Below are 20,675 nucleotides of genomic sequence, written 5' to 3' on the forward strand. Positions count from 1 at the left end.
GATTATCAGGGATACCGGTGGGGGTGGTGAAGCAAGAAAATAGCTACTTCATTAATGCCCTTAAGTGAAGGAAACCTGCTGTCATTCACTGGTCTGATTTACATGTGACTCCGGATTCATTTCTAAATGCCCTCTGGGCAATAAGAGATGAGCAATAAATCTTGGCTAAGCATCCCAGGGGCAGTTATCATCTCCATTAAACTGATTGATTTTAGGGTCTTGTCAGCGAACGCCAACGGAATGCAACTTGGTCTTCAGCGGGATAAGCGACTTCAGTCTGACCTTCTACATGCTTGTGAAATCTGTTTATGGAGAAATGGACTCATGTTCAACGGAAAGATGTTATTTCACAACATCGTCAGCAGTGCCTAGCTGCACCATCACCAATAATATAACAAAAATAACAGGTGTGTTCTCATCCTCCATTGATTTTCTGCGACACTTTGAGCTGCCTGATGGAAGGGAGCTTCTTACATGATAACACAGACTGTCTTGCAGTCAATAATTACAGAACCACAACACACACAGAATCTGTGATGTGCATGTGAAGGGTGTTGGCTGAGTCAAACAGTAACATGCACGGGGAGAAAGTGAGGCCTGCAGATGCTGGAGATCAGAGCTGAAAATGTGTTGCTGAAAAAGCGCAGCAGGTCAGGTAGCATTCAAGGAGCAGGAAATTCGACTTTTCTGGCATCAGTCCTTCATCAGGAATGAGCCCTTCATTCCTGATGAAGGGCTGATGCCTGAAAGGTCGAATTTCCTGCTCCATGGATGCTGGCCGACCTGCTGCGCTTTTCCAGCAACACAGTAACATACAGGGGCTCACACAGACATACATACCCAGGTAAAAAGTTAAAAATCAAATACCACCACGTTATGGTCCAACAGGTTTAATTGGAAGCACACTAGCTTTCGGAGTGACGCTCCTTCATCAGCTGGCGTTGTGTGATTTTTAACTTTGTACACCCCAGTCCAACAGCGGCATCTCCAAATCATGATTACTCAGGTAAACACACACTCCAACACACTCACATGTACAAAAAAAACAGATTTCCACGGAAAACTGCACATGTTGACATACATGGATAATCACATAAACTGATACACACTCAACGTCTCACACACAAAGACCGTAACACATGCAGACTCACGTAGTCACACGTGGACGCATACGTGCAGATACATACAATCATGTAGATATAGACAAATAAACGCTCACACACATACTTGCCCACAAACAGTTCCACAAATACAGATACTGGCATGCACAGATGCTCGCATAACCACACACATACTCGCACAGAATTTTCCAACAAGCACCAAGCCTTTGCTTGGCTGATGATGAGAAGAGCACAACCTGCGAGATCCTTTTTGTATGCCCGGTCAGCCTGCACACCTGCACCACTCTACACTGCCCTAGAAACAGCTGTGGAGGGGGAGAGAATGTCACACATCTCCTTTGAAAATGTGTCTTTGCAAAGCAAGTCTGGAGAAAGATGCAGTGATTTTGTCGACATTCATACAGAGCAGCTCCATGACAGAGGAGACGATGCTTTCCGGCCTGCTCCCTGGGATGCACACCAAGACAAACACTGATTGCGCCTGAAGATCCATCAACTCAATCAAGGACAGTCTTTGGTCTGTCGGAAACTTGTTGGCCTTCCAGAACATGGAGTTGACCCCGACCGAGTGTTGCAGACTGGCACATTCTAAGGTCCAGGAATATTCTCTGAGAGACAAAATAAAGCTTGGGTCAGCTGCCAGCAAGGCGCAATGGGCAAAGACCACTGCCTGAGGTCTCCTGCCAAAGTTAAATGTGAGTCTGTCGAGTTATTGGGCCTTCCCAGTATCTCAATTATATGGAAACTTAAACTTACACAAGAAGGAGATGCCTTAGGTTTGCTTGTTACATAGCCAAACTCCAATGCTTGTTTCCTGGAAACGTTCATGTACAGAACTGAACTGTGTTTGTGGCTATGTATATTTATAAAGATATTAAAATCATCGAGTAATACAGCATGGAAACATGCCTTTCTGCACAAATTGATCCATGCTGACGCTGGTGCCCACTCAGCTAGTTCCAATTGCCCGCAAATGGTCCTTATCCCTCTAAGCCTTCCTAATATTGTTAAAATGGTGCTATTATACCTGCATATTCAACCAGTTTGCCTGGCAGCCCATTCCATCACTCTCTGCGTGAATACGTTGCCCTTCAAGTCCTTCTTAACCTTTCTCCAGTAACCTTAAGCCTCTGCACACTAGATTTCAACTCCCATCCCTGGGAAAAAAAACTATATGCATTCATCGTATCTATATCCCTCATGATTTTATAGACCTCAATAAGATCATTCCGAATTCTCCTAAATTCCAAGGATAAAGGTCCTATCTTGGCCAAGCACTCCCTGTAACTCAGGCCTACTATGCCTGGCAACATCTGCAAAAATCTTCTTTGCACTCTTTCCAGTTTAATTATTTTTTTCGTTTAGCAAGGTGATCAAAACTGAACACAATTTTCGTGATGAATAAAATATATTTTTGAAATTAAAGAAGCGATTGGACTGAGAAGGCATGGTAGTCTCAGCTGGTGCAGGAATTGGACCTGCACTGTTGACATCGCGTATGCAACTGTTCAGCTAAAATATTTCAAAGAGGGTTCTTGTGGCACCGTGGCAGCAACCCTAACTCTGAGCCAGAATTGTGGTTTCACATCACAATTGTTTCAGTGGTGTGTAATAGCATTCCTGAACAAGTTGATTAGAAAATATCGACCAATACAAGGGTAGAGCTGTGGTGAGGATTTGTTGGTCAGGGCTTATGAGCTAGGAGAATATGCAGTCAGTCTGAAACTCATTCGTTTTGCTTGAGTTAAACACACATCTGGTAACACTGCAGATTTGCATTTTTCCAAATCTCCACCTAACTTGTCTATTTACCACTCTACCACCCTCCCACTCCAGGCATCTGAAGAAAACATGCCAAGTCTCGTAGTATCCACTCTCCCCATGGAAGCCAGGATGCTAATAAAAGTCAACAAGCCTCTCCCTCTGCAACTTGGAAAAGTTTGACTTTGGGTAGAATTCCTGAGACACAGTGTACACGTTAGGAAAAAGAGGACAAAAACACAAAAAGGGAATTAGGAGAACAAGAAGTGACCATGAATGATCTTGGCAATTAGAATTAAAGATAATCCCAAGGCATTCTCTTCATGCATTAAAAAAAAGAAGATAACTCGGGAGATGGTATGACCCCTGTCCATTCAAGGATAAAGGAGGAAACGGTGCTTGGATGCAGAGGATGTGGGTGAGGACTTAAATGAGTATTTTGCATCAGCGTTCACACAGGTGAAGGGTGTGGAGAGTAATGAGATTTGTGTGGAGTATACTAATATGCTGCAGCACTTTGAGATCAAGCCACAAGCAGTGCTGTGTCACCTGAAGAGCACAAAGGTGAATAAGTACCCAGATCCTGATGTGATCTACCCCAAGTTATTGAGTGAGGCAAGAGATTGCTGGGATCTTGACCATGGTCTTTGAATCCTCATTAGCCACTGGAGAGGTCCCGAGGCCTCTTGAGTAGATAATGTTGTTCCTCTGTTAGGGCATTGTGTTCAATTCCGATTGCCACATATGAAGAATATCGAGGCATTGGAAAGTGTGCAGAAGAGGGCGACCAGGATGTTGCCTGGATTAGAGGATATGAGCTGTAAGAAGAGGCTTGAAGAACTCAGGTTGTTTTCTGTGGTGCAGTGGAAGCGTAGGAGAGACTTGATAGAAGTCACTTCAAATGTGGTAGAGTTGACAGTGAGAATCCTCTTCGACAGAGTTGAAATGTCCAATACGAGGAAGCATGCAGTTAACATGAGAGACTGTAAGTTCAAAGGAGAAGTGAGGGGCAAGTTTTTGTTTCACTGAACGGTATGTGTCTGGAACTCACTGCGAGGTGTAGTGGTGGAAGTAGGTATGATAGGAGGGGTTAAGATATATCAGGTTGATTACTGCCTGATTGCTGAGCAGAAAAACCACGGATTCACAAGGTTCTACTCACTTTATTGTGGCTACAAACAGCTGTTTGGAAATACCTAACTGCAGCACTTGTCTGAAGATTCCCTGTGCGTTTAAGTGAACTTCAGACTCATATGGTGTAAACATGTTGAATAGCATTTATTTGTCATGTCAGTTTTAGATTTTTTTTCTTCATTAATCCTGAACTGGAGATGGAAAGTATTGAGGAGGTCGAGAAGAGGAGTGAAGAGAGCACATGAGAGATGATTAGTGGGTAACCTAACTATGTAGTTTCTGGTAAGTGTGCACAAAGTAAAAGAAGGAGCTTTTGTGGCACAGTTATAGTGTCCATCCCTCTGAGACAGATGCAGATGTTCAAGCTCCACCAGTTCTTCAGGTGCATTGCAACATCTCTGAAAAGCCTACTTCGAAAATATCTGAAAATAGTAAACTGGCAATTATGGGCAAGAGTGGGAACAAGGTAGAGAGTATCGTAGAGAAACTGAGGACATCGCTGAGATTTTAAAAAAATAAGAACATTACAAATTTTACTTAAGTAAGAGAATATTTCAGAGGGAAATAAGGAGGGCAAAAGGGGGACATGACATAGCTTTGTCAAATATAATTAAGGAGATGCAAAGGGCTTTTGCAAAGACATGAAGGACAAAGAGAGAACTAGCGAGAGATTAGGACCCCGTCAAAAATCAGCAAGCTGGCTCTTTATGGAACTGCTCGGCTAATCCTGGAAATTAGATTAATACACCACAGAAAATATCAGATCCGAGAAGGCTCTTAATGGAACCGCTCAGCTAATGAAGGAAGTTACACTCATAGAACATAGAACATTACAGCGCACTATATGCTCTTTATGGAACCATTTGGCTATTAATGGACATTAGACTAATACAACATAGAACATCACAGACATTAGAAACCCCTTATGGAAGCGCTAAGCTAATAATGTGACTTAGAGGAGTGCAGATGCTGGAGATCAGAGCTGAAAATTTGTTGCTGGAAAAGATAAGCAGGTCCGGCAGCATCTAAGATACAGGAGAATCGACGTTTCGGGCATAAGCCCTTCTTCAGGAATGAGGAAAGTGTGTCCAGCAGGCGAAGATAAAAGTTAGGGAGGAGGGCCTTTGGGCGGGGGGGCGTTGAAGATGCGATAGGTTGAAGGAGATGAATTTGAGGGTGATAGGCCTGAGTGGCGTGGGGGCGGAGAGGTCAGGAAGAAGATTACAGGTTAGGAAGGCGGTGCTGAGTTCGAGGGATTTGACTGAGACAAGGTGGAGGGAGGGGAAATGAGGAAACTGGAGAAATCTGAGTTCATCTCTTGTGGTTGGAGGGTTCCTGGGCGGGAGATGAGTTGCTCTTTCTCCAACTGTTGCGTTGCTATGGCCTGGCGTTGGAGGAGTCCAAGGACCTGCATGTCCTTGGTGGAACGGGAGGGGGAGTTGAAGTGTTGAGCCACGGGTGGTTTGGTTGGTTGGTCCAGATGTCCCAGAGGTGTTCTCTGAAACGTTCTGCAAATAAGCGGCCTGTCTCCCCAATATAGAGGAGGCCACATCAGGTGCAGCGGATGCAATAAATGATGTCTGTGGAGGTGCAGGTGAATTTGTGGCGGATATGGAAGGATCACTTGGGGCCTTGGAGGGAAGTAAGGGAGGAGGTGTGAGCGCAAGTTTTGCATTTTTTGTGATTGCAGGGGAAGTTGCCAAGAGTGGAGGTTGGGTTGGTGGGGGGTGTGGACATGACGAGGGAGTCATGGAAGGAGTGGTCTTTTCGGAACGATGATGGGGGGGGGAGGGAAATATATCTCTGGTGGTGGGGTCCATTTGGAGGTGGCTGAAATGATGGCGGATGATACGCTGTATATGGAAGTTGTAGGCCCTTTATCGAACCTCTCAGCTATTAAAGGGGATTGAGTTCAGAGATCGTAAAGCATTACAAATCAGGATAGGCCCTTTTGGGAACAGCTCGGCTAATAATGTACGTTTAGACTCATAGAACACTGAGGATGACAGCGCAGTTCAGGCCCTTTATGGAACCACGCTTCTAAAAACGGAACTTTGAACGTAGAACGTAGGGCATTCCTGCACTGTGAAGGTGCTTTATTAGATTAGATTACTTACAGTGTGGAAACAGGTCCTTCAGCTCAACAAGTCCACACTGACCCGGCGAAACGCAACCCACCCATACTCCCACATTTAATCCTCACCTAACACTATGGGCAATTTAAGATGGCCAATGCATCTAACCCGCACGTGCAAACTCCACACAGTCAGTCGCCTGAGGCGGGAATTGAACCCCGTTCTCTGGCGCTGTGAGGCAGCAGTGCTAACCACTGTGCCACCGTGCCGCCCATTATGCCATCGTGCCGCCTATTGCGCCACCGTGCCGCCCATCTTGCCACCGTGCCACCCACGGTTTAGGGAACCGTTCGTCTAATACAGGAAGTTAGACACATAGAACATATAACATTACAGTGCATAACAAACCCTTTAGGGAACCGCTGATTACCATTATATTCATAGGAAATAGAGAATTAGAGCAGTCCAGGCTTTTATGAAACCGCTCCTCTAAAAAAAGGAAGTTCAACACGTAAAACATGACAACTCAGTACAGTCCCTTTATGGAACTGCTCAGATGATACAGGAAGCTAGACTAATACGATACAGAACATTACAGAGCATTACAGGCCCTTTCTGGAACCCCTGAGCTAATAAAGCAAGTTAGACTCATAGATAATAGAACATTACAGAGCATTACATGCCCTTTATGAAACCACTCAGCTAATGAAGGAAGTTAAACTCACAGAACATAGAGCATTATAGTGCAGGACAGGACTTTCTTGGGATCGCTTGGCTGATAAAGGGAGTTAGACTAATACAACATAGTGTATGACAGAGCAGTACAAGCCCTTTATGGAACCGCTCAGCTCATAATGGACATTAGACTAATACAACAAAGAAGATTTCAGGGCATTACAGGCCGTTGTGGAACCGCTCGGCCAATAAAGTAAGTTAGATTCATAGAACGTTGAACATTACAGCGCAATACAAACCCTTTATGGAACCACTCGGCTAATAACGGACATTAGACTAGTACAACATAGAAAAATACAGCGCAATACAGGCCGCTTATGGAACCGCGTGCAAAACAAAGGAAGTTAGACTCACAGAATGTACAGTATTACAGCAAAGTACTGGCCCTTTATGAAAGCTTTTGGCGAAGAAAGGAAGTTAGACTAATACAACATAGAACATAACAGGCATTACAGCGCTTTATGGAAACACTTGGCTAATAATGTACGTTAAACTCAAAGAACATGGACTATTACAGTGCAATACAGGCCTTTATGGAACAGCGTGGCTAACAACGGATGCTAGACTATATAATGTAGAACACTGCAGTGCATTACAGGCACTTTATGGAACTGTTAGGCTTATAGAGGTCATTCGTCTCATACAAACTAGACTAGACTAAGCCCTTTATGGAACCACTCAACTCATAATGAGAGTTCCACTCAGAACTTTGAACATTACAACGCAGTACAGGCCCTTTATGAATCTTCTCGGCTAATAACGTACATTAGACCATCGAACACAGAGCATTACAGCGCATTATAGGCCTTCTATGGATCAGCTCGGCTAATAAAGGACGTTAGACTATAGACAATAGAACATTATAGCTCATTACAGGCCCTTTATGGAACTGCTAGGCTCATAAAGGGCATGAAACTAACACAAACTAGACTATGACTGCGCCGTACAGGCCTCTTATGGAACCTTTCAGTCAATAATAAGAGTTCCACTCATAGAACATAAAACATTCCAGGGCCTTTTTGGATCCACTCTTCTAATAACGGCAGTTAGACACATAGAACACAGAACAGTACAGCATAGGAAAGACCCTTTATGAAACTGCTCGGCTCATAGAGGACGATAGAATAATGCAACACAGAATATGACAGCGTATTACAGGCCGTTTCTGGCACCACTCAGCTAATAAAGAAAGTTGGACTCATAGAACATAAACATTACAGCGTATTACAGGCCCTTTATATAACCACTTGGCTAATAACGGACATTAGACTAATACAACGTCAAACATTACAATTCAGTACAGGACCTTTATGGAACCGCTCGGCTGATGAATGAAGTTAGACTCTTCGAACATTACAGCGCAGTACAGGCTCTTTGTGGAACGACTCAACTAACAAAGAAAGTTAGCTAACAGAGCACAAAAGATCACAGTGGAATACTGGCCCTTTCAGCACCAGAGGATTTCGTCTTTAGTCTGTTGAGATAAGCAAGGTGTGTGTTTGGGAGGAGAGGGTAGAGTGGGCAAAAGTAAGAGGACATTCATCCTTCTCAGTTGGTGCTGCTGTTCCACATGTATTCGTCCAGGTTTCATTATATTAAGTGTCTGATTTGCCCAGCTATCCCCTCAACCCTTTTTTCTCCACATTCTCTTGCTGTCAGCAATGCTTCGCGGCATCTGTTGCCGTCAGTATTTGGCGTCCTGCACATGCTGTGAATTGTCACAGGCCAGCATGCTTTCGACAGGCGAATTCCATCCTAAATTACATCCCAGTCCATCTTGCCTTATCGTATATTCCAGATTCTTCATTTGTTCATGAGGTGTGAGTGCCAGATTCCAACGTTCAGCATCTATCAATAATCAGGTAAAGGACAACTGAGTGACGGTGACACATTTCTCTTTGTCTGGAGTCACATAGAGCCAGGCTAAGTTAAAAATATCATTCTTATTCCTGAACAGATATTCTTGAACCAAACGGATATTTAGGAAAACTGAGAATTGTAACAGCTGCTTCTTTATTACATGTTTTTCTTTCTGTTTCACATTTCACCGCCTGATATGGTGTTTCTGGATAATTATTGCAGTGAAATTCCCATTGTCCTTCAACCACCATTCTCATTCTTCAAGGTGATGCAGTTTGACCGACGGGAGGAAAGTCTAAAAGGGAGAATGAAGAACTGGGCAAAAGAATCTAAACTTTTGGGCAAATCAAATTTTGGTTCCACATGTTATTACGTTGGATTTAACTGAAATCTACAGGAAAATATGAGAAATTCTCACATTGAAGGAGAGTTTGACAAGATCTCATCTGGGGAGAATACCCTTGGCCTTATTTACTCAAAGAAGCAGCTGAAAATGGCTCCTCTATGACTGAGCCCCCTTCCCTCCAGAAAGGCAGTATGTTCTCGTGCCTTTGTACTTCTTGTGAGAAATAGGAATGAGGGAATAAATACTGACCTCAATAGCAATGCACACATTCCGTGTGTGAGAAATTTCCCATTTCAATCAGTGAGTGAAATGTTCTTGTTGAAAGAGGACAGTTCCTTCCCTACAGTACAGAAAAACGGCTCTGAGACATATATTTACACTGGACTAAACTGTCTCGATGCAACATCAGTTGAAATATTTTGTGACCGAGAGATAGTGCTTATGGTGTTTGAGTGGACAGTGTTATTGCTGGCAGATTCCAGATTCGGTTTTTGTGTGTTATGTTACAATGTATGAGCAACAACATTGCTTCATAAATGAGATTACACTTGTTATTGGAATTAGTTCATTGACAGGAATTTGAAAAAACAGCAATAAAGCTGAGTAATGCTGTCACCTCGATCTCCCCAAGGAGCTTCCACACAATAAGAGGCAGCGTCTCTGGGAATGCATCAGTTCAGAGTTTCAAACAAGGAGCTGGTCAGCTGCCTGAAGGGACAGATCACCTCGCGCCAAAAAATGCATCCGACAATTCAACATATGGAGAAGGCTTAATACACCATCCTCGCTTTTATTGGTGTTCCTGGTGTAGCTTTATGAGAATTGAACTGTTTTAATCTGTTGCTGATCTGTTCTCCGCTCTTACCTTTTGAACAATAATGTCTCCAGCTCACTGACTGGTCAGCCTTATCCAGACACAGGGAGTGAGACAGCAATTCACTGAGCAGCATTCTCGGTACAATTCTCACTGACAGAGACACCCAACGTCACTGCTGCTGCAGCATTCTCTGATTTCAGTGTTCTATCATCTGTTCCGGATTCATACGGTGTGAGCGTATGTCATGTGCGTTCTGACAAAGCGGCACTGGATCCAAAGTGTTTGGTCTGTTTTCTCTCCCCCATTCCCTGCCGGTGCACAGTTTCTCCAGCTATTTGTGTTTTGTTACACACATAAAGCCAGTTTTCTCTCAAACTACAAATTGATCTGTGTGAAGTCCCACAAGACATTCCACAGAACGATAGGACAGATAAAGATGAAATCTTTCCAGTAGTTTGTGAATCTAGAAAGAGTGAGCAGAGTCTGTGAACGCAGACGGTAATGAGCCAGCTTGATGTTAAGAAGAAATTTGACATGCTTAGGGCGGGAGATGTTTGGAACTTGCTTCCACAAACGGCAGTGGACACTCGATCAGTTGTGAACATTTTGTGATGCAACAGAATTGTGGCATATGTGCTCATTTCTGACTTGCACGATTTTATCTATCACACCATCAGGAAATTCACTTCTCCTCACAGTCTCTGATCAGTTGATTAAAACCTTGACAGATCTCCTTCCAGATCCCTGCATGTCCAGACATTGGTCATGCACGGATTGTTGATTTACAGTGTAAATATCACACCTGTCCTAAAACTCATACACTGACACTAAGGGAGCCCAACATGCTCTGATCTACTGCACCTGTATAAGACAAAAGGAGTAGTCTTATTAAAAACCTTATGCATGTACACATAGAGTCATGGAATCATACAGCATTGAAAGATATACTTTGGTTCAACTCATCCAGGCGGATAACTTATCCAAACTTAATCGAATCACATTTGCCAGTACTTGGCCCATATCCATCAAAATCCTTCCTCCCATATGCCCATGCCTTTTAAATGTTATAAATGCACCAGTTTCCACCACTCCCTTTGGCTGCTCAGTCCATCCACGCACCACCCTCTCTGTGGAAAAGTTGCCCCTCAAGATGCTTTTAAATCTTTCCGTTCTCGCCATCAAACTATGTCCTCTAGCCCCGGACTCGCCCACCTCAGGGCAAAGATCTTCTCTATTTATCGTATCCATGCCCCCCATGATTTTATAAACCTCTATAAAGTCACCCCACAGACTCCGATGCTGCAGCAAAAACAGCCTCAACCTATTCAGTCTCCACCTGTTAGCAGCAGTCTTGTTAATCCTTTCTGATCCCTTTCAAGTGTCACAGCATCCTCCCTGTAGCAGGGAGACCAGAACAGAATACAGTAGTCCAGAAGTGGCCTAATCAATGTCCTATACAATCGCAGCATGACTTTCCAACTAATATGCTAAGTGTTCTGACCAATAAACGAAAGCATACTTTCTTCGCTATCCTATCTACCTGTGACTCCACTTTCAAGGAGCTATGAGCCTGCACTCCAAAATCTCAAACAGATGTCCTATTTCCTGATCCTGTTGTGGCTCAGATCAGGATTTGGTACAATATTACTTGAAACAAGTAGAGGGGCGAGTTTCATGTTTTGACAGACGATTCTCCAGTCCTGCTACAGAGTTGAGGTGAGGTTTCGAATGGGATTCTGCACCTGTCAGAGTTGGGGCTGAGAACTGGAAAAATCTGTTATACTCATTAAAATAGTGACCTTGAAACCAAACAAAATCACAGACATCTCTCTGCTCTCCAAGGGGGTATTTGAGCTCAGTATCTGTCCAAACTCTATAATCTCTGGACTGATTGGGCTGGACGACAATCTGGGGTGGGTGTAAAAATCTTCAAATTCAAACGCATTCAACACTGACCACTTCCACTCACACAGTGCAGCTGTTTCTTTTTTGGGGTGAAAATCTTATTGTTACATTCTGGAATGTACAGGGGGAGGTTATGCAGCAACATTGTCTCGGTTCAGAGAGAAGTTCAGTAACAGTAAAATATCTTGAATCATGAATTTCTTATGTTATAAATAACTAAAACTTATGCATAGCAACAAAAGCTCGGCTTTCTTTTTTAACATCAAGCTTAGAAATTTCATTGGGCGGCTACACCATTGCAGTCCACAAACATGTATTTCCTATCATGGAGTGAAGAATAAATTAAAAAAAAACAACAACAACACCCACTCCTGTACTCTCCATGCCCACTATATGTGGTGTTGTGGATGATTCAATCCCTCGAGGATTCATTTAGAAAGAGACAGGGGGAGAGAGAGAGAGAGAAGCAGCTCACAACATAATCCAAACGAACAGCACCATCAACACACAGACACACAAAAACATACACAGATAGACAGAGAACAAAAGTATTGTGATGGAGAGGCACAGGCAGTCAGCACTTAAAGAGCAGGAGAATCGACGTTATTGGCAGAAGCTTTTTTATGAAACTTTGAAGGATTAATCAAATGTGCAATTTGAGACAATCACAGACTTGGATGCTTTCTCAAAATAAATCTGATGTTTGTGCAGTGGGAATCCAGAAAACCATGGTATTATATCAATTGAAACACACGAGGAATAGACCGAAAGAGAGACAGAACTCTGAGCCTTTCATCCAAAGCATTTTAAGTTACCTGCTCAAACTTCCATTCGGACAACGTGATTCACATTGCAGGCAGAGATGGACACAAGTACACATGCAAGAACACGCACGCATACACACACAAAAACACACATTGACTCTTGCATCAACAAGAGCATCAACACTGTATCACCTTGAATACAAGAGGGACAGAGAGGGGAGATATGACACCATTTCAATGAGTTCACCACCAGAACAACAGAAATAGACAGAGATACAGACACAGCAATACATACAAGTACAGGCACAGGCTGTTACATTAACACACAACAGACAAAAGCACATGGAAATAGACACAGAGATATACAGATATATGCATTAACAAAAAGGCACTGTAATACAGACACCAATGTACACTAATACACACGCAGATACCAACAGGCGCACTGAGATAGTCACACACATAGTTATAGCGACAGAAATGCTCAAAGACAGATAGACAGACACACACACACACACACATACACACACATATACAGAGAGAGAGACAACACACACACACTGAGAGACACATACAAATGCACATGCACACACACTCACAGACAACCATACACATAGGCACACACATACAGACAAATACACAGACACACACACACACACACACACACACATATTGCTGAGGATAGCAAAAACGAAGACTCTAATAGAATTCGTAGTTGCTGAACCTGAATGAGAAATTAATAGATTTATAGCAATGTGTGAGTTTATTGAAAATTTGTGTATAATTATAGCTGGGTGGGGGTACCTACAACAAAGTTGTGAAGGAAACAATTAAAATGTTGTCTGATTCGCAGAACACAACGCTGCCTTTGAAACGATGAATACAATTTGAAAAAAAAAATGAACCAATGTTGGACACCCATGCTTTTTCCAGACTTTTCAAGATGTAGGTTGGTGCTGGTGACTTGGGGCTGTGTACTGCCTTGTTACAGGTTGTTGAATCAGGGATAGAGAAACCCATAGGGTACTTCTCTGAGAAACAGTCATTGGAAAAATACTCTCTGATAGCTTTGTTTGCTCTGTAACACTTTGAAATCTATATCCAACAAAGAACAGTGTAATGCCAAGTTACACTGATCATAATCCACTGGTCTCCATAGAAAAGATTCAAATAAATAATGCAAGACTATTCTGATGGAATCTATTGTTGCAACCTCATCATGTAAAGATATTGAACATTGCTGGACCATGGAGCACAATTGCTGATGCATTGTCCTAAGTGTTAAATGCTGGAATAAGGGAAAGATTTAAGGAATACTCAAATTCTATAACATTGTAAGAGAGGCAGAAGAATAGATGGATTGCAATCTTGTGTTCTATTTTTGGTATGTGATTTATTTCGTAAGGAAATGCATTTTTGTTACTGCATTTCATGCTTTGAAGGCATATATCATCTTTGAACATATCTGGAGTTTAATTGTGGCCTTAAAATGAGAAAAGAGTCAGTTTAAAAACAGATGATGAGTGGAGGGTTGATGCATGATTTGAAAGCAATTCATCTAACGTTGAGAGTTACCCAACGACTGAAATGTGGTTGTCAATGATCTGACTCATTTACAGATGGAATTTCGGATTGCAGCAAGTAGCTGATTGTTTTGTGAGCATGTGAACAAATATCAAAGAACCTACCAGCAGTGATCTGATTGGTTCTCAGGAAGCTGAATAAGTTGGTGCTTTGAACCAGATTCCGGGACGCCTTCATACTTCCACTTGCTCAGGAGCTCTCTCTGTTCTCTGCAGTAAGAACTACTTAAAACTTGAAAAAAATCTGTTTTGTTGTTCCTTCAGCAGTTCCTCTGAGCTCTGCCTTTTAATGAGTCTGGTAGAGCCGATTTAGAAGTGTCGCTCAGTCAGTGTGCCTCTTGTAGATCACTGAGAGCCCCCAGAGAAGGAAGACTGGGAAGCAGAAATCTGAGCAGCACAAGAACCAATGCAATCATCTCATCCTCCTTGTGAAGAGGAACGACAGAACGTTCCTGCTATCTCTTTCACCCTCATTTTTATCTACTGTGCCTGTGTGTGGCTATGAGATTGGGTGTGGTTGTGTATTAGGGTCTGTTAACTTTGGTCTAAAAGACATTTACATTGAGGAATGTTCAGTATAGTTTGAAATCATTAACTTCTGTAACAATTTTGAGAATAGCAGGGCTTGTTTTCCAGTGCATGGCCCCAGGGAGCTGTGGCATCACTAATTCTCCGGTGAAAACCGGAGAAATAAACATTTGGAAGAAATTATACAAGATTGTGAGGACAGTTTTCTCTCAATCGTGTGGTGTCAAATGAATTGATTTTAATTGCAGATTTAAAAACGTGTAGAAATTTAAGCAGGACAGCATTGTCACAATTATCTGTATTCTAATGTATGGTATGCATTCGCATTTTAGAATTAACTATTTCATTAAATTGTCAAAGACAATTGTTACCAAAGAAGCTTATGATGACCTGCCTATATCAATGATCCCACATTTGGATAACACTAACCAGGGAATTAGAGGTTCAGATTCTCAGAGATTATAACAGTCATCTTAAATGCTACGTTGTTGCTGCTAAAACATAATTGCAGATGCACTCATATTCATGTGTTTCTTTGGGCCAATGGAAGAAGGAGCCCTGAGCAGTGTCTCTGGACTGAAATGTCGTGTCCCCTCCTTGCCAGAATAAAGGAACTAATGGCAGATTGACAATGTGCATGACATTACCATTGTTTGAAAACTCCTTCCCAAATAGTCATTTTAAGGCCACAAGGCACAGGAGAAAACGAATGCCATTGTGCACATTGACTCTGTTTTGCCATTCAATGGAATAATGATTGATCTGGTCATCTTTAATTCTGCAATCGTGCTTTTTCCCCGTAACCCCTCCATTCCCTTCCTAATGAAACAACATATTTGTCTCAACCTTGAATACATTCCATGATCCAGCCTCGACAGCAATGTGTGGTAAAGTGTTCCACAGATTCACTCCCCTCAGAGGGAAGATATTCCTCCTCATATCTGATTGAAATGGGTGACCCCTTATTCTCAGACTCTACTCTCTCGTCCAAGACACTTCAACAAGGGGGAAAAAACTTTCCACCCCTCCCCTGGCAAGTTCTCGAAGAATTTTGTCCATATCAATAAAGTCGCCTCACATTCTTCTGAACTCCAGTGAGTGCAGAGCCAACCGACTCAACATCTCCCCATTACACAGTTCCTACATCCCTGCGATCAGCGAGTGAACTCTCTCTGGTCTGTGTGCAATCTATCGTTCCTTTGATAAAGAGACCGCATTCCAGCTGTGGTCCCACAACTGCCTTGTATATTTGTAGCAAAATCCCCCTATTGTTATGCCACATTCCCATTGAAATAAAGACCAACGTTGCATTAAATATAACAAAGGATTGTGGTTGCTGGAAATCATCAACTAATTCAGAAGTTGATGGAAGAACTCAGTTGGTCAGGCTGCATCTGTGGAGATAATCATTCCAGGTCGAATGACTCTTCTTTTTTTTCCAGCAATTTATGATATTGGTTCCAGGTCAAATGTGTGGGTGAAAAACTTACCATGTGGAATATGAGGAGAAATGTCAGGTGTTGTACTTGGATAGGAAGACGACAGATTTGAATATGATTTAAATGAAGAAAGACTGCATATAGCGGATTCCCAAATCCCTTTGTTCTGTAGCTTTTTGCAATCTTTCTCCATTTAAATCATACTCAACTCTTCTAGTCTTCCTGTCAAAGTACAACACCTGACATTTCTCCTCCTTATATTCCTCATGGCAAGTTTTCACCCTCACATTTGACCTGTCTAGGACGTTCTGCAGACATTCTTCCCACTTGCCTTCGTACTGATGAACAAACATGGTGACAGTATATTCACTTCCCCCAGTCAAGTCGTTAATATGCATACCAGCATTAACTGTGGTCCCAATACTGAGGTACTCCACGAGTTACAGGTTGCTGTGAGAAGCAGAGCTCACAATATAATAAATTTCAGTCCGAGCCAAATTCTGAAGCAGTGAACGTTATTGAAACGGTCTTGCAAGACTGGTGTCTAACAGACAGACAACCCGATCCAAAAATTACTCCATAATTTATGCAGTTTAATTGAGTCTCTCGCTGTCATTCCCAGTTTATCTCATTGGCCTTCACACCTGTTAATATTTCTCATTGCGTTCTGCTCCAGCCTAGCTGCGCTCCACCCTTGTTTACTTCTCCCCATACTCCAAGCCGGGCGACCCTTACTCTTATTTACCCGATGCCTTATTTGTAGAAAACTTGGCTCGTTTCAGTGCCTACATGAGAGCAATATGCCGAGTTGGCATAACTCAATGTTCTTTGCATCTTATCTATTTTCCTGAAAAATATTCCATTGTTTGCAGGCATATTTGATTCTTGTATGCACATTTCAGCTAATGCAAAAGCAATTATGTATTTCCTTCTCATAGTATTCATTCTTGTATGCAAAGTTTTGCTAATGCAAAAGCAATTATGCGTTTTCTTCACATAGTTTTCATTCATGTTAATTCAGCTCTTGCCTGAAACAATTATACACGGGCATAAGTTAATTTACTTTGCATAGGCAATTCTGGTTGAAGAGGCAACACTGCTTTACGCATATCCCACAATTCCCCCCTTTTTCTTTAATTTTCATTTATAATATAATTCAGCTCTTGACTGAAACAATTATACACTGGTGTTTAGTTCATTTACCTTGCATAAACAATTATTGTTGCAGAATTAACACTGCTCTGCCTCTATCCCATACCCTGGATACAGAACACGCCCTCTGTCCACTCTGATCCCGTTAGCACACATCGCCCCCTGTGAACCCGGTATTCTCAGTAACAAACCCTGCCCCCACTGACCACAGCGACTGTGGTTGCCACAGTAATAGACCCCACCTTGACCACTGTGACCCTGGCTTCCCCAGTAACAGACTACGCCCCCTTACAGCTGTGAACCTGTAACAGATGCCATCCCCTGACCACTGTGTCCCCGATTTTCCCGGTAACAGACTGCACCCACTTGCAGCTATGAACTTGATTTCCTCTGTAACAAATTACACCCCCAAACCTATGAGGCTCTGGTTACCAGAGTAACAGATCTCATCCCCTGTCCATTGTGAACCTGCTTTCCCCGGTAATAGACCACACCACCTGTGGGGTAGAATGGAGGAGCTATTGATCACTGAGGACTGCACAAGCACACCTTTGTATTCGAAGAAGTCATCGGCTTCCCTTCCAACCAGGTCCAGGAGCTGCCAGCATCAAATATGGCAGCTCCCAGACGGTTGGAGCAGCATCCATCATCTTTCCCCTCGCCATGGCCCATCAGACCCCTCCACTCTGTGCTGGCACCCGTCCATCCCTCCATTAAATCCAATGGGATGCATCTCTGACTTAGGCTCATTAATATCCATGACCTTTTCAGGGAGACATAGGAACAGAAGTAGGCGATTCAGACCCTCAAACGTGTTCTGCTATTCAATGTGATCATGGGTGACCTAAATCCATTAACCCAATCTTGGCCCATAACTCTGAATGCCTTTGCGTGATAAAAAATCTTATCAATCTCAGATCTTAAATCAGCAACTGACACAGCATTCACTGCAGTTTGTGGAAGAGAGTTCCAAACCTCTCCCACCCTTTGTGTGTCAAATTACTTCCTCACATTTCTCCAAACACTCTGGCCCTCATTATCATATTCTACCCCTTTGGTTCAGAATTTCCATCCAGTGGAAATAGTTTATCATTATATATCCTGACTTTGCCTGGTATTGATCACACAAGGGCCCTTTCCTCATCATAAACAATACTCATTCGAGTGGTTATTAGACCACGAAACCATCTCTGATGTTTCCAATACATTAACATTCGTCTGTCAGCATTGTGAGCAGTCGTGTCTACAGATGCACGGAAATATAATGTCACCACGACTTAATACCGCATAGGAAAGCTCCTCATTAGAGAACGATGGCTGGTGATGCTTTAAGCAGAGGGTTTAACCAAACCTCGGGCGAGGGGTTTGTTTGAGGAGGAGAAATCCTCATGGTAACCTCAGTTCGTTTAGGAATTGAACCTCCGCTGTTGGCTTCACTCGGCATTATAAACCATTGCCTAGAAATCTGAGCTAACCAACCAGTGCGGGGGCATGCTTTGTATAACTCAATCACAGGCAGCCCAAACCTTGATAGCAGCCAGGAGCGATAGCACGGTAATCTAGTAAAGGACACAATATACCCCCTCACGTCATTCCGAAATGGAGAAGAGAGCATATCTGGCCTTTTTTTCACTTCCCCGTGACTGACCTGCTCGACTTTGCAGTTAGAAACTAAAAGGAGCCTCGAGGAGATTTCACTTCTCACTCAGAATCTGGAACTCCAACCCAGAAAGGCTGGTTCACTCAGAGACTCTTGGAAGACTGGAGAAAACTTCAAATCAGTCTCTTGTGTAATCATTGCCTCCAGGATATGGGCCAAGAGATGGCAGATAGTGTTCAGAGCATAAGACCATCCGAACTAGGAACAGGAAGAGGCCATTCATCCCCTCGATTCTGATCTGCTGTTCAACATGATAATGTCTTTTTTAAGTCTGGATTTCAGAGCTGAAACTTGAACAATGCAGAAATGGAGAGAATGAAATTGTTTTTCAGGGAGCAACCCTCCGGGCTCAGGCTGTCTCCGGGATTTTCACCACAAGAAGCGAGCTCTGGCCGGGGGCGGGATAGGGGAAGGGGATGGAGATGATGGGACAGAATGGGGGAGTGAGTCTGCTGCACAGAGTGTAGTCTGATCGTACAAGTTCCCCCTCCATCTCTCATTTCCTTCCCTGTGTTCCCAGGTGCCTCTCCCACATCTTCCCTTAAATCCTCATCTCTTCCCACCCTTCACATCTCCACTCTTTTCGCATTCCTCTTTCCGTCACTTCCTACAACTCTCTGCCTGTTAGTCCCCTGACCATTATTTTGCAGGAATGCCTGATCGCTCGATCCTTCTAGATACTACATCCATGCTCCTCTTTCGCTGCATCTTTCTAAGAGCTCTGCGGGATCTTGCTGTTCTTGTCTGTAGATCATTCTGTGCGTATTACAGCAGCACCCCAACTCGCTCAGCTCCACCACTCTGTTGTTGCAACTCACTACACCCCCCCCCCCCCCCCCGTCCTATATCTCTCCCTGGGATTTCTCTCTTGCACTCTGTCTCTGCTACTGATTTCTGACTGAACTGTGTTGGAGCAGCAGCCCATTGGAATTGGGACGGTGGATGCTGAAAAGTAGGGAGCCCTGCCATTTGTTACAATTTATAAGTCTTATTTATACATAATCCAATGATTTCATGTAACTCGGTATTTTATTGTCACAGAACATCACCATGAACTCAAACAACTTGGCTTCCTGAATCCCTCACATCAAAACATCTGCCTTCGTCAACTGCTGCAGTTTATGTGTTGTCGGTTGACACACAATGTCCTCAGGGAGGGAATACCAGGATTTTGACCCATCGCTAGTGAATGATCAGTGACGTATTTCCAAGTCAGGATGCTGAGTGGCTTGGTTGAAAACGTACAGGGGATGGTGTCCCCATGTACCTGCTGCCCTTGTCCTTTTAGATGTTAGTTTTGTTATGCTTGTTAGTTTTGACAGTGATGCATAAGGAGTTAGCTGAGTGTCACTGTGGGATAAGATCAGCCACCCTGCCTACCCACAGCATGGCCACAGAGAACACAGAAAATCAAGCCTGTCTAAACAATCCAAGAAACACGCAGAATGCCTCAGCATTGACCAACCAAGCTGACAAGAGAAACCAGACATGACCATAGTCACTCACAGAACGGGGAATACACTTGCCGATTAAAACTAACAATAAGCTTCCAGCACACGATTAACAAAGCTGTCCCAAAGCCTTAAGAACAATTTCGCAACCCAGTGATTTCAAAGCCACACAAATGACAGGTCAGACAGAGAGAGGCAGCAGAATACCTCGCTCCCAGAAGAAGCAACAATGGAAGCACTTTCCTGTCAAGGAAAGACACGTTGTCGTCTCCCCTCGAAGAGAACTGGGATCTTCTGATCCCATTATGAACTGTATGATGCTTCCAGGATGCTACATTGTATCT

Source organism: Hemiscyllium ocellatum, chromosome 40 (genome assembly GCF_020745735.1).
Source record: "Hemiscyllium ocellatum isolate sHemOce1 chromosome 40, sHemOce1.pat.X.cur, whole genome shotgun sequence".
Classification (NCBI taxonomy): domain Eukaryota; kingdom Metazoa; phylum Chordata; class Chondrichthyes; order Orectolobiformes; family Hemiscylliidae; genus Hemiscyllium; species Hemiscyllium ocellatum.